General features: G+C 38.8%; 1 protein-coding gene across 1 annotated transcript in view; it reads left to right on the top strand.

Annotated features, from left to right (window-relative positions):
* FUNDC2 (FUN14 domain containing 2) overlaps positions 1 to 16,485 on the top strand; it is a 34,908-nt gene that overhangs the window by 6,997 nt on the left and 11,426 nt on the right.

Genomic DNA, 16,485 nt, shown 5'->3' with positions numbered 1-16,485 from the left:
AACAGATGTACATTTTAGCAAATACTTAGAGTGAACACCTATGTAACAACTGCTTAGGTTAAAAAAAAATGTGGCGCACCCTAGAAACTCAAGAGGTTGTTATGCAGTTATTTCACTGCTTTTCTTTGTAGTTTTAATACCAGTTATGTCACTAAATAATGTACTGTGGTTTACCTGGTTTCCAGCTTAAAGTAAATGCAATCAGTATGTATTCTTTTGAGTCTTGCTTTTTTTGCTCAACCTGATGTTCATATGTTCAGCTACTTTGTATATAGTTGTAGTTTCTTCACTTTCATTTGTATTTTGAGTTCTATTATATGAATATACCATAGTATATTGATCCAGTTGATGACTGATATTTGAGTTGCTTCCATTTTTGGCTAATACTATGCTGATATGAGTATTAGATTTCCCGGTGTAGATGTGCATACATTTCTGTAGGGTCTATACCTAGAAATTGCGAGGTAATGGGTATAGGTATCTTTAGCTTCACTAAATAATGTCAAACCACCTTCCGAAACTGTTTTTAACGGCTTACAGTCCCAACAAGGACTGAATGAACCTGTTGTTGTACATGGCAGCACTTGATTTTGCCAGGTTATTAAATTTTTTAAAAATTAGTTAATTTTTCCTTAGCAAGGTAATCCAATTAAATCCAGACTGTTAACATTTTGCCAAGTCTGGTAGTTAGGTAGTAGTATTTCATGGTGGCTTCATTTACATTTCCCTGAGTAGGAGTGACATTGATCAACTTTTACGTATGTTTGTTGACCATTTGGATCTCCTCTTTCAGTTCCACTCTAGTCTTTTTCCTCTGAAGTTGTCATTCTTTCCCTTGTTAAGCTGTTAGAGTTCTTTATATATTCTGAATATTCTCAGTCCTTTGTTAGTTGTGTGTATTACAGATATTTTCACTCATTCTGTGGTTATCTTTTCATTTTATGGTATCTTTTGGTGAACTGAAGATCTTATTTTTAATATAGTCAATTTTATCAATCTTAACCTTAATGGTTAGTGATTTTTATGACTTATTTAAGTAATCTTTGCCTACCCCGTGTTTCAGAACTTTTATTATTTGACCTTTCACATTTAGATTTATTATCCACCTGGAATTGTTTTTGTGCTCGGTATGTGGTAGATTCCTCTTTTCTTCCCCATGGGGAATACCCATTTGTCCCAACTTAATTTATTGCAAAAGCTATCCCTTTCCCCGTTGCTTTATGTGAGTGTGTGTGTGTGTGCATATTTGTGTGTCTGCTATCTTGTTCTTTAGGAACATCTTGGCTATTTTCTTTATCTCTTAGTTTTTAAGTTTAATAAATAGGTATATTATAAGTTGCACATATTTAAAGTATACAGTTTGATACATTTTTACATATGTACATGCCCATAAAACCATCACCACAGTCAAGATAATGAACATATCTATCACTTCAAAAGCTGCTTTGTACCACTTTGTAATCCCACGCTCTTTCCTTCATGCCATGCTCCCACCACTGATCTGCTTTCTATTACTATAGATTACTTGACGTTTTCTAGATTCTTTTTAGAAGTGGAATTACATAGTATATATTCTTTTTTGTCTGGCTTCTTTTATTCACCATAATAATACATTTTTTTTGTTTTGAGATGGAGTCTTGCTTTGTTGCCCCGACTGGAGTGCAGTGGCGCGATCTTGGCTCACTACCTCCTGGGTTCAAGCAATTCTCCTGTGTCAGCCTTCGCCATAATAATTTTGAGATAATCTGTGCTTTTCTGTTTATCAATAGTTCATTCCTTTTTATTGCTAAGTAGTACTCTGTTGTATGGATGTACAACAGTCTGTTTCTCCATCCACCTTTGATGCACATTTGAGTATTTTTTTTTTTCATTGTTTGGCTATTACAAATAAAACTTCAAGTTTGTGTCCAAGTCTTTGTATGAACATATGCTTTCATTTCTTTTGGGTAAATATCTAGGAATAGTATGGCTGAGTCACGTAGTAAGTGAATGTTCTAAATTTACAAGTACCTGCCAGTTTTTAAAGTGCCTATATCATCTTACATCTCCACCAGCAATGTGTGAGGGTTCCAGTTCCTCTGCATTGTCACTAACACTTGGTATTATCTTTTTGATTACAGCCATCTTAGTGGGTATGAAGTTGGATCTCATTGTGGTTTGAATTTGCATTTCTCTAATGACTAATGATGTTGAACATTTTCATGGGCTTATTTTTTGCCATTCATATATCTTTGGTGACTTATTTGTTCAAATCTTTTCCACATTTTTATTGGGTTGTTGGTTTTCTTTCATTGCTGAATCGTGAGAGTTCTTTAAATATTCTGGATAGAAGTCTTAGATATGTGATTTGCAAATACATTACTTCTCTGTAGCTTTTCATTATCTGAACTGTACCTTTAAAAGAGCAGAAGTTCTTTTTTTTTTTTTTTTTCGTTAATATACTTTAAGTTCTAGGGTACATGTGCATAACGTGCAGGTTTGTTACATATGTATACTTGTGCCATGTTGGTGTGCTGCACCCATCAACTCATCAGCACCCATCAACTCGTCATTTACATCAGGTATAACTCCCAATGCAATCCCTCCCCCCTTCCCCCTCCCCATGATAGGCCCCGGTGTGTGATGTTCCCCTTCCCGAGTCCAAGTGATCTCATTGTTCAGTTCCCACCTATGAGTGAGAACATGTGGTGTTTGGTTTTCTGTTCTTGCGAGAGTTTGCTGAGAATGATGGTTTCCAGCTGCATCCATGTCCCTACAAAAGACACGAACTCATCCTTTTTTATGGCTGCATAGTATTCCATGGTGTATATGTGCCACATTTTCTTAATCCAGTCTGTCACTGATGGACATTTGGGTTGATTCCAAGTCTTTGCTATCGTGAATAGTGCCGCAATAAACATACGTGTGCATGTGTCTTTATAGCAGCATGATTTATAATCCTTTTGGTATATACCCAGTAATGGGATGGCTGGGTCATATGGTACTTCTAGTTCTAGATCCTTGAGGAATCACCATACTGTTTTCCACAATGGTTGAACTAGTTTACAATCCCACCAACAGTGTAAAAGTGTTCCTATTTCTCCACATCCTCTCCAGCACCTGTTGTTTCCTGATTTTTTAATGATTGCCATTCTAACTGGTGTGAGATGGTATCTCATTATGGTTTTGATTTGCATTTCTCTGATGGCCAGTGATGATGAGCATTTTTTCATGTGTCTGTTGGCTATATGAATGTCTTCTTTTGAGAAATGTCTGTTCATATCCTTTGCCCACTTTTTGATGGGGTTGTTTTTTCTTGTAAATTGCTTAATCCAGGGTCACCAAGATTCTCTCTCGCTTTTTCTAGATGGTATATAGGTTCAGATTTTATATTTAGTTCTGTGATCAATTTTGATTTACTTTTTGTATATGGTATAAGGTAGGAATCCAAGCTTTTTTTGCATATGGATATCTAGTTGTGCCCACATTTGTAAAAAAGACTGTCCTTTTCTCCACTGAATTGCCTTTACATCTATGTTGAAAATCAGTTGACTATATGTTTTTGAGCTCTTTGTACTGCCAAATTGATCTAGGTGCCATTGTCACGCTGTTTTGATTACTGTAAGTTAGGTAATGCAAGTCTTGAAATTTTGTTTTTCATCAAAGCTATTTTGAGTATTCTAGGTATTTAGCATTTCCATCTGAATTTTATCTTGTTTTTATACACTCCTCCACATGAATTTTAGAATTAGCTTGGTGCCAGTTTCTGCCAGACACCTAATGAGATTTTGACTGGGATTGCTAAAGCCACTTACTAGTTGTAGAGTTCAGGGGTCCAAAGACCACCGTCATGTTTGATAATTCTCTAGGAGAATTCACAGAACTCAGAGCTGTTCCACACAGGGTTATTTTTTTATTTTTTATTTTTTTTTTAACAATAAAAAGATACAAATTAACTCAGCCAAGGGAAGAGGCACATGGAATAGGGTCCTGTGGAGTCTTTATATTTCTTTCTTTTTTTTTTTTTGAGACATAGTCTTGCTCTCTCCAGGCTAGAGTGCAGTGGTGTGATCTCAGCTTACTGCAACCTCTGCCCTCCGGGTTCAAGCAATTCTCCTGCTTCAGCCTCCCAAGTAGCTGGGACTACAGGTGTGAACTGTCACCCCAGGCTAATTTTTGTATTTTTAGTAGAGTCAGGGTTTTGCCATATTGTCCAAGCTGGTCTCGAACTCCTGACCTCAAATGATCTGCCTGTCTTGGCCTTCCAAAGTGTTGGGATTACAGGCATAAGCCTCCACACCCAGCTGAGTCTTTACATGTAAAGTAGGTTTCTTGTAGTTTCCATATAGGTGGTTGTTAATTTTTTAGAATCCAATTTGACAATCTCTTCCTTTAAATTAGGGTGCTTAGACTATTTACATTTAAGTTTATTTTAAAAATTCTTTTAATTGACTAGTAAAAATTGTAGGCTGTGTGCAGTGGCTCACACCTTTAATACCAGCACTTTGGGAGGCCGAGGCGGGTGGATTGTTTGAGCTCGGGAGTTTGAGACCAGCCTGGGCAACATGGTGAAACCCCATCTCTACAAAAAATACAAAAATTAACTGGGCGTGGTGGTGTCCACCTGTAGTGCTAGCTACTTGGGAGGCTGAGGTGGGAGGATGGCTTGAACCTGGGAGGCGGAGGTTATAGTGAGCCAAGATCGTGCCACTGCACTCCATCCAGCCTGGGTGACAGAATGAGACCCAGTCTCAAAAAGGAAACAAAACACCACCAAAATTGTATATATTTGTATATACATGATGTTTTGATATATGTATACATTGTGGAATGGCTAAATCAAGCGATTTAACATGTATTACCTCACATACTTACCATGTTTTTGTGGTGAGAACACTTAAAATCTACTCTTGTACCTATTTTCAAATATATATATGTTGTTATTAACTGTAGTCACCATGATATACAGTAGATATCCTACACTTCTTTCTCCTAACTGGAATTTTTGTGTCCTTGACCAACATTTCCCCAACCGCCCACCCCACAACCTTTGGTCACCACCATTCTCTGTTTCTATGAATTTGACATTTTTAGATTCCACATGTAAGTGAGACCATTTGGTATTTGTCTTTCTTTGCCTGACTTATTTTACTTAGCATAATGTCCTACAGGTTAATCCATGTTGTCACAATGTCAAGAGTTCCTTTTTAAGGGTCGAACAGTATTCCATTATGTAATATACCACATTTTCATTATCCATCTGTTGATGGATGCTTAAATTGTATGTATCTTGGATATTGTGAATAGTTGCAGTGAACATGGGAATGCAGATACCTCTTTAACGTACTGACTTCATATCCTTTGGCTGTATACCCAGTAGTGTGATTGCTGAATCATATGTTATTAGTTCTACTATTTTTAATTTATTGAGGAGTCTCCATACAGTTTTCCGTAATGGCTCTACTAGTTCACATTCCTACCAACAGTGTACAAAAATTTCCTTTTCTCTACATCCTCACCAACACTTGCTATCTCTTGTCTTTTTGATGATAGCCATCCTAACAGGTGTGAGGTGATATCTCATTGTGGTTTGCATTTTCCTCATGATTAGTGATGTTGAACATTTTTTTCATATACCTTATTTATTGGCCATTTGTATGTTTGTATGTCTTTTGAGAAATGTCTATTCAGGTCCTTTGCCCACTTTTTAATCAGGTTATATTTTTACAATTGAGTTGTTTAATCCCTTGTATATCTTTTATATTAACCTCTTATCAGATGTATGGTTTGCAAATATTTTCTTCCATTCTTTAGGCTGTCTCTTCACTCTGTTGATTCCTTTGCTGTACAGAAGCTTTTTAGTTTGATGTAATCCCATTTGTCTATTTTTGCCTTTTGTTGCCTTTGCTTTTCGGGTCATATCCAAAAAATCTTTGTGCAGACCAGTGTTACGGAGTTTTCTCCCTGGTTTCTTCTAGCAGTTTTATGGTTTCAGGTCTTACATTTAAGTATTTTACCTGTTTCCAGTTGATTTTTGCAATGGTTTGAGATGAGGGTCTCTTTTGTGTGTGGATAAACAGTTTGCCTAGGACTATTTTTTGAAGAGACTGTCCTTTCCCTGTTGTGTGTTCTTGGCATCTTTGTCAAAAATCAGTTGGCTGTAAATACATGGATTTATTTCTGGGCTCTCTATTCTGATCCGTTGGTCTATGTGTTTGTTTTTAATGCCAGGACCATGTTGTTTTGGTTACTATAGCTTTGTAGTATATTTTGAGATCAGGTAGTATGATGATGCCTCCAACTTTGTTCTTTTTGCTAAAGATTGCTTTGGCTATTAGGGGTCTTTTGTACTTCCCTGTGAATTTTAGGATTTTTTTTCTCTTTCTGTAAAAAGTATCATTGGAATTTTGATGTGGATTGCATCGAATCTGTAGATTGCAAGTGGGATGTTTGTTTTTGTTATTATTGGGTTCAAAATTACCATCTTGGTATTTAATCTGTTCTTTGTTTTCATTTTTTGGTTTCTTTTGGATCAAGTATTTGTGTGTGTGTGTGTGTGTGTGTGCTCATAATATAAGTATATATGTTATATATGTGTGTACATATATATTGAGGTGAAATTCACATAACATAAAACTAACCATTTTAAAGTGAATAGTTTAGTACAACTTGGTACATTCACAATATTGTACGACCACTACCTCTATATAGTTTTAAAATGCTTTTATCACCTCCAAATAAAACTGAGTACCCATTGAGCAGTTACTCCTAATTCTTCCCTCCTTCAACTCCTGGCAACCACAGTGTGCTTCCTGTCCTTATGGACTGACCTATTCTGAACATTTCATATAGATTGAATCATGCAATGGGTGAACTTTTGTATTTGGCTTCTTTCACTTAGCATAATGCTTTTGAGGTTCATCCATGTTATAGTGTATATATATTGCTACTTCATTCCTTTTTATAGCTCAGTAGATTCCACTGTATGTATATGCCACAGTTTGTTCATCCATTCATCTGTTGGTGGACATTTGGGGTGTCTCCACCTTTTTTGACTGTTGTGAATAATACTGCTATGAACATTGGGTAGAAGTATTTTTTGAATACCTATTTTTAGGTCTTCTTTTTTTTGTATTTACCCAGGAGTGGAATTGTTGGGTCATATGATAATTCTATGTTTACTTTTTTGATGACTCACCTAACTTTTGGGCATCTTTTCATGTACTTGCTGGCCATTTGTATATCTTCTCCATATAAATGTCAACTCAAGTCCTTTGCCCATTTTTAATTGGATTTGTTTTTTTGTTATTGAGTTGTAAGAGTTCTTTATATGTTCTGGATTCTAGACCCTTACCAGACACGATTTGCAAATATTTTGTCCTGTTCTCTAACTTGTCTTTTCACTGTTTTGATAATGTTCTTTGATACAACAAAGTTTTTAATTTTGATGAAGTCCAATTTATTTTTAATTTTGATGAGGTCCAATTTATTTATTTTGTTGCTTAGATCAAATATTTTCAATTCCATTTTCATAATTTCATTTTCATGGATATTTTCATAATTACATTTACGTCCTTTGTTGGCTTATTTGCTACAACTGTTCATTGTGTAATTTTAGTGGTTGCTTTAGGGTTTATAGGAGCCATCTTCTACTTATAGTCTGCCTTCAAGAAATCTACCACTTCATATATGATATAACAGTATGCTTCCATTTTCCCCTTCCCCCTTTGTTTTCATTGCTATAAATCTTACTTTTACATGTCTTATAAATCCATAATACATTCTTATTATTTTTGCATTAAATGCTGAATTTTTATAGTTTTTAATAACAAGAAGGAAGCCTTTCATATTTCTCTCCATAATTTCCATTTCTTGTGCTCTTCATGCCTGTGTGTGGATCCTGATTTCTATATGATATCATTTTCCCTTGCCTGAAAACTTCCTTTAACATTTCTTGTATTGCTGGTCTGCTGGGGATTTTTTTTTCCCGGTTTTTGTATCTGTGAAAAAGGTCTTTATTTCATCTCTGTTTTTGCAAGATCACTTAGTATAGAATTCTAGATTGACAGGGTTGTTTTTTTTTCAATACATTGAAGATGTTATTTCATTATCTTTTGGCTTTGTATTATTTTCTGTGGGAAATGCGTTCACTCCAAACTTTATTCCTCTTTACCTAATACCTCTTTTTTCCCCCTTCAGGCTCCTTTTAAGATGTTCTCTAGTCCGAGCGCGGTGGCTCACGCCTGTAATCCCAGCACTTTGGGAGGCCAAGGAGGGCAGATCACGAGGTCAGGAGATCGAGACCATCCTCACTAACACAGTGAAACCCCATCTCTACTAAAAATACAAAAAACTAGCCGGGGGGGGGAGCAAGATGGCCGAATAGGAACAGCTCCAGTCTCCAACTCCCAGCGCGAGTGACACAGAAGACCGGTGATTTCTGCATTTTCAACTGAGGTACTGGGGTCATCTCTCTAGGGAGTGCCGGACAATCGGTGCTGGTCAGCTGCTGCAGCCTGACCAGCGTGAGCTGAAGCAGGGCGAGGCATCGCCTCACCTGGAAGCACAAGGGGGAAGGAAATCCGTTTTCCTAGCCAGGGGAACTGAGACACACAACACCTGGAAAATCGGGTAACTCCCACCCCAATGCTGCGCTTTAAGGAAACAGGCACATCAGGAGAATATATCCCACACCTGGCCGGGAGGGTCCCACGCCCACGGAGCCTCCCTCACTGCTAACACAGCAGTCTGCGGCGATCTATCCGCAAGGCAGCAGCGAGGCTGGGGGAGGGGCGCCCGCCATTGCTGAGGCTTAAGTAGGTAAACAAAGCCGCTGGGAAGCTCGAACTGGGTGGAGCTCACAGCAGCTCAAGGAAGCCTGCCTGTCTCTGTAGACTCCACCTCTGGGGACAGCCCACAGCTGAGGTCCAATAGGGGAAGCAGCAGGGGCCGGTGCAGACGCGAACGACTCTGTCTGACAGCTTTGGGGAGAGCCGTGGATCTCCCAACGTGGAGGTTGAGATCTGAGAACGGACAGACTGCCTGCTCAGGTGGGTCCCTGACCCCTGAGTAGCCTAGCTGGGAGACATCCCCCACTAGGGGCATTCTGACACCCCACACCTCACAGGGTGGAGTCATCCCTGAGAGGAAACTTCCAAAGGAAGAATCAGACAGGTACACTCGTGTTCAGCAATATTCTATCTTCGGCAACCTCTGCTGCTGATACCCAGGCAAACAGGGTCTGGAGTGGACCTCAAGCAATCTCCAACAGACCAACAGACAGTCCTTCTGACTGTCAGACGGAAAACTATCAAACAGGAAGGACACCTATACCAAAACCCCATCAGTACGTCACCGTCATCAAACACCAGAGACAGATAAAACCACAAGATGGGGAAGAAGCAGGGCAGAAAAGCTGGAAATTCAAAAAATAAGAGCGCATCTCCCCCTGCAAAGGAGCGCAGCCCATCGCCAGCAACGGATCAAAGCTGGTCAGAGAATGACTTTGACGAGATGAGAGAAGAAGGCTTCAGTCCATCAAACCTCTCAGAGCTAAAGGAGGAATTACGTACCCAGCGCAAAGAAACTAAAAATCTTGAAAAAAGAGTGGAAGAATTGACAGCTAGACTAATTAATGCAGAGAAGATCATAAACGAAATGACAGAGATGAAAACCATGACACGAGAAATACGTGACAAATGCACAAGCTTCAGTAACCGACTCAATCAACTGGAAGAAAGAGTATCAGCGATTGAGGATCAAATGAATGAAATGAAGCGAGAAGAGAAACCAAAAGAAAAAAGAAGAAAAAGAAATGAACAAAGCCTGCAAGAAGTATGGGATTATGTAAAAAGACCAAATCTATGTCTGATTGGGGTGCCTGAAAGTGAGGGGGAAAATGGAACCAAGTTGAAAACACTCTTCAGGATATCATCCAGGAGAACTTCCCCAACCTAGTAGGGCAGGCCAACATTCAAATTCAGGAAATACAGAGAACGCCACAAAGATACTCCTCCAGAAGAGCAACTCCAAGACACATAGTTGCCAGATTCACCAAAGTTGAAATGAAGGAAAAAATCTTAAGGGCAGCCAGAGAGAAAGGTCGGGTTACCCACAAAGGGAAGCCCATCAGACTAACAGCAGATCTCTCGGCAGAAACTCTACAAGCCAGAAGAGAGTGGGGGCCAATATTCAACGTTCTTAAAGAAAAGAATTTTAACCTAGAATTTCATATCCAGCCAAACTAAGTTTCATCAGTGAAGGAGAAAGAAAATCCTTTACAGATAAGCAAATGCTTAGAGATTTTGTCACCACCAGGCCTGCCTTACAAGAGACCCTGAAGGAAGCCCTAAACATGGAAAGGAACAACCGGTACCAGCCATTGCAAAAACATGCCAAAATGTAAAGACCATCGAGGCTAGGAAGAAACTGCATCAACTAATGAGCAAAATACCAGTTAATATCATAATGACAGGATCAAGTTCACACATAACAATATTAACCTTAAATGTAAATGGACTAAATGCTCCAATTAAAAGACACAGACTGGCAAACTGGATAAAGAGTCAAGACCCATCAGTCTGCTGTATTCAGGAGACCCATCTCACATGCAGAGACATACATAGGCTCAAAATAAAGGGATGGAGGAAGATCTACCAAGCAAATGGAGAACAAAAAAAAGCAGGGGTTGCAATCCTAGTCTCTGATAAAACAGACTTTAAACCATCAAAGATGAAAAGAGACAAAGAAGGCCATTACATAATGGTAAAGGGATCAATTCAACAGGAAGAGCTAACTATCCTAAATATATATGCACCCAATACAGGAGCACCCAGATTCATAAAGCAAGTCCTTAGAGACCTACAAAGAGACTTAGACTCCCATACAATAATAATGGGAGACTTCAACACTCCACTGTCAACATTAGACAGATCAACGAGACAGAAAGTTAACAAGGATATCCAGGAAAAGAACTCATCTCTGCACCAAGTGGACCTAATAGACATCTATAGAACTCTCCACCCCAAATCAACAGAATATACATTCTTCTCAGCACCACATCGCACTTATTCCAAAATTGACCACATAATTGGAAGTAAAGCACTCCTCAGCAAATGTAAAAGAACAGAAATTATAACAAACTGTCTGTCAGACCACAGTGCAATCAAACTAGAACTCAGGACTAAGAAACTCAATCAAAACCGCTCAACTACATGGAACTGAACAACCTGCTCCTGAATGACTACTGGGTACATAACGAAATGAAAGCAGAAATAAAGATGTTCTTTGAAACCAATGAGAACAAAGATACAACATACCAGAATCTCTGGGACACATTTAAAGCAGTGTGTAGAGGGAAATTTATAGCACTAAATGCCCACAAGAGAAAGCAGGAAAGATCTAAAATTGACACTCTAACATCACAATTAAAAGAACTAGAGAGGCAAGAGCAAACACATTCAAAAGCTAGCAGAAGGCAAGAAATAACTAAGATCAGAGCAGAACTGAAGGAGATAGAGACACAAAAAACCCTCCAAAAAATCAATGAATCCAGGAGTTGTTTTTTGAAAAGATCAACAAAATTGACAGACGCTAGCAAGACTAATAAAGAAGAAAAGAGAGAGGAATCAAATAGACACAATAAAAAATGATAAAGGGGATATCACCACCGACCCCACAGAAATACAAACAACCATCAGAGAATACTATAAATGCCTCTACGCAAATCAACTAGAAAATCTAGAAGAAATGGATAATTTCCTGGACACTTACACTCTCCCAAGACTGAACCAGGAAGAAGTTGAATCCCTGAATAGACCAATAACAGGCTCTGAAATTGAGGCAACAATTAATAGCCTACCCACGAAAAAAAGTCCAGGACCAGATGGATTCACAGCTGAATTCTACCAGAGGTACAAGGAGGAGCTGGTACCATTCCTTCTGAAACTATTCCAATCAATAGAAAAAGAGGGAATCCTCCCTAACTCATTTTATGAGGCCAACATCATCCTGATACCAAAGCCTGGCAGAGACACAACAAAAAAAGAGAATTTTAGACCAATATCCCTGATGAACATCGATGCAAAATTCTCAATAAAATACTGGCAAACCGGATTCAGCAGCACATCAAAAAGCTTATCCACCATGATCAAGTGGGCTTCATCCCTGGGATGCAAGGCTGGTTCAACATTCGCAAATCAATAACGTAATCCAGCATATAAACAGAACCAAAGACAAGAACCACATGATTATCTCAATAGATGCAGAAAAGGCTTTTGACAAAATTCAACAGCCCTTTATGCTAAAAACGCTCAATAAATTCGGTATTGATGGAACATACCTCAAAATAATAAGAGCTATTTACGACAAACCCACAGCTAATATCATACTGAATGGGCAAAAACTGGAAAAATTCCCTTTGAAAACTGGCACAAGACAGGGATGCCCTCTCTCACCACTCCTATTCAACATAGTGTTGGAAGTTCTGGCTAGGGCAATCAGGCAAGAGAAAGAAATCAAGGGTATCCAGTTAGGAAAAGAAGAAGTCAAATTGTCCCTGTTTGCAGATGACATGATTGTATATTTAGAAAACCCCATCGTCTCAGCCCAAAATCTCCTTAAGCTGATAAGCAACTTCAGCAAAGTCTCAGGATACAAAATTAATGTGCAAAAATCACAAGCATTCTTATACACCAGTAACAGACAAGCAGAGAGCCAAATCAGGAATGAACTTCCATTCACAATTGCTTCAAAGAGAATAAAATACCTAGGAATCCAGCTTACAAGGGATGTAAAGGACCTCTTCAAGGAGAACTACAAACCACTGCTCAGTGAAATCAAAGAGGACACAAACAAATGGAAGAACATACCATGCTCATGGATAGGAAGAATCAATATCGTGAAAATGGCCATACTGCCCAGGTGATTTATAGATTCAATGCCATCCCCATCAAGCTACCAATGACTTTCTTCACAGAATTGGAAAAAACTGCTTTAAAGTTCATATGGAACCAAAAAAGAGCCCGCATTGCCAAGACAATCCTAGGTCAAAAGGACAAAGCTGGAGGCGTCACGCTACCTGACTTCAAACTATACTACAAGGCTACAGTAACCAAAACAGCATGGTACTGGTACCACAACAGAGAAATAGACCAATGGAACAGAACAGAGTCCTCAGAAATAATACCACACATCTACAGCCATCTGATCTTTGACAAACCTGAGAGAAACAAGAAATGGGGAAAGGATTCCCTATTTAATAAATGGTGCTGGGAAAATTGGCTAGCCATAAGTAGAAAGCTGAAACTGGATCCTTTCCTTACCCCTTATACGAAAATTAATTCAAGATGGATTAGAGACTTAAATGTTAGACCTAATACCATAAAAAACCTAGAAGAAAATCTAGGTAGTACCATTCAGGACATAGGCATGGGCAAGGACTTCATGTCTAAAACACCAAAAGCAACGGCAGCAAAAGCCAAAATTGACAAATGGGATCTATTAAACTAAAGAGCTTTTGCACAGCAAAAGAAACTACCATCAGAGTGAACAGGCAACCTACAGAATGGGAGAAAATTTTTGCAACCTACTCATCTGACAAAGGGCTAATATCCAGAATCTACAAAGAACTCAAACAAATATACAAGAAAAAACAAACAACCCCATCAAAAAGTGGGGAAAGGATATGAACAGACATTTCTCAAAAGAAGACATCCATACAGCCAACAGACACATGAAAAAATGCTCATCATCACTGGCCATCAGAGAAATGCAAATCAAAACCACAATGAGATACCATCTCACACCAGTTAGAATGGCAATCATTAAGAAGTCAGGAAACATAGATGTTGGAGAGGATGTGGAGAAATAGGAACACTTTTACACTGTTGGTGGGATTGTAAACTAGTTCAACCATTATGGAAAACAGTATGGCGATTCCTCAAGGATCTAGAACTAGATGTACCATATGACCCAGCCATCCCACTACTGGGTATATACCCAAAGGATTATAAATTACTCTACTACAAAGACACATGCACACGTATGTTTATTGCGGCACTATTCACAATAGCAAAGACTTGGAATCAACCCAAATGTCCATCTGTGACAGACTGGATTAAGAAAATGTGGCACATATACACCATGGAATACTATGCAGCCATAAAAAAGGATGAGTTTGCGTCCTTTGTAGGGACATGGATGCAGCTGGAAACCATCATTCTTAGCAAACTATCACAAGAACAGAAAACCAAACACCGCATGTTCTCACTCATAGGTGGGAACTGAACAATGAGATCACTTGGACTCGGGAAGGGGAACATCACACACTGGGGCCTATCAGGGGGAGGGGGGAGGAGGGAGGGATTGCATTGGGGAGTTATACATGATATAAACGTTATGCAGATGTACCCTAGAACTTAAAGTATAATAAAAAAAAAAAAACAAATAAAAAAAAAAAAAAAGAAAATGTGGCACATATACACCAGGAATACTATGCAGCCATAAAAAAGATGAGTTTGCGTCCTTTGTAGGGACATGGATGCAGCTGGAAACCATCATTCTTAGCAAACTATCACAAGAAGAGAAACCAAACACCGCATGTTCTCACTCATAGGTGGGACTCGACAATGAGATCACTTGGACTCGGGAAGGGGAACATCACACACTGGGGCCTATCGGGGGAGGGGGGAGGAGGGAGGGATTGCATTGGGGAGTTATACAGATATAAACGTTATGCACATGTACCCTAGATCTTAAAGTATAATAAAAAAAAAAAAAAAAAGAAAGCTAGGAGGCATGTAAGGAGCCATGGAAGCATTGTTTATGAAAGGAAATGGCTGAAAAACCTAAATGTCCATCAACAGAGTAATTAATAGCAAATAATGGACTATAAGGCTTCATTAAAATGAATACCTACATCTACAAGTATCAAAAAAAAAAAAAAAAACTAGCGGGCATGGTGGCGGGCGCCTGTAGTCCCATCTACTCGGGAGGTTGAGGCAGGAGAATGGCATGAACCCGGGGGCAGAGCTTGCAGTTAGCCGAATCCGCCACTGCACTCCAGCCTGGGCGACAGAGCGAGACTCCGTCTCCAAAAAAAAAATAAAAAGTAAAAATAAAAAAAAAAAAAAAAGATTTTCTCTTTACCATTTATTTTAAGCAGTTTGATTAGGTTGTACCTTGCTATAGTTTTCTCTTTTCTTTTCTTTTCTTTTCTGTCCCGTTCTGTTCGAGACAGACTCTTTCTCTGTCACCCAGGCTGGAGTACAGTGGCATGATCACTGCTCACTGCAACCTCCACCTCTGAGGTTCAGGTGATTCTCGTGCCTCAGCCTCCAGAGTAGCTGGGATTACAGACATGCGCCACTGCACCTGGCTAATTTTTGTATTTTTAGTAGAGATGGGGTTTCACCATGTTGGCCAGGCTGGTCTCAAACTCCTGACCTCAGGTGATCCTCCTGCCTCAGCCTTCCCGATTACAGGTGTGAGCCACCATGCCTGGCCTTCTTTGTTTCTTTTGCTTAGATTTCATTGAGCTTTTTGGATCTGTAGATTTATAGTTTTCTTGAAGCTTGGAATATTTTCTGTCCTCCTTCAAATATTTTTTTCTGTCCTCCTTCAGTGATTCCAATTACACATTTATTAGGCTGTGTGAAGTTTTTCCACAATTCATTAATACTGTTTACTTTTTTAAAACTTTATTTTGAGATAATTGTAGATTCACATGCAGTTAGAAATAATCCAGAGAGGTCTTATACCCATTCCCCAATTCCCCCCATGGTAACATCTTGTATAACTATAGTTCAGTATCATAACCACTTTCATTTTTTTGTCTCTTTTCTATTTCATTTTTGATAGTTTTTATTGCTATTTCATGAAGTTTATTAATCTTCTACAGTGTCTAAACTGCTATATTTTTCATCTCAGACATTGTAGTTTTTATTTCTAGAAGTTTGATCTGCATCTTTTTTTTGAGACTTTCTTGCTCTGTTGCTTAGGCTGGAGTGCAGTGGCACAATCACAGCTCACTACCTCCGGGGCTCAAGAGATCCTCCCACCTCAGCCTCCTGAATGGTGGAACTGCAGGTGCGTGCCACCATGCGTGGCTAATGAAAAAAAGGTATTTTTAGAGAGATGAGGACTCACAATGTTGCCCAGGCTGGCCTTAAACACCTGGCCTCAAGCAATCCTCTTGCCTTGGCCTCCTAAAGTACTGGGATTACAGGCATGAGCCACTGTACCCGGCCAAGATTTGCATGTTTTTAAAAGAGCTTCCTTGCCTCTACTTATTATGTGCAATCTTTTCTCTAGCTTCTTGAACATATTGAATATAATTATAATAACTTTTAATGCTTTTGTCTACTAATTTTGTCAGTATCATTTCTGGGTTTCTTTTAGTTGATTTTTTTTTTTTATCATGGTTCATATTTTTCTGCCTTGCAAGCCTGGTAGTTTTTAATTAGATGGTAGATATTATGAATTTTACTTCATTGGGTGCTAGATATT

This window comes from Trachypithecus francoisi, unplaced genomic scaffold (genome assembly GCF_009764315.1).
Source record: "Trachypithecus francoisi isolate TF-2019V2 unplaced genomic scaffold, Tfra_2.0 Lachesis_group6, whole genome shotgun sequence".
NCBI classification, from domain to species: Eukaryota; Metazoa; Chordata; class Mammalia; order Primates; family Cercopithecidae; genus Trachypithecus; species Trachypithecus francoisi.
This window is presented reverse-complemented; position numbering and strand designations above follow the sequence as displayed.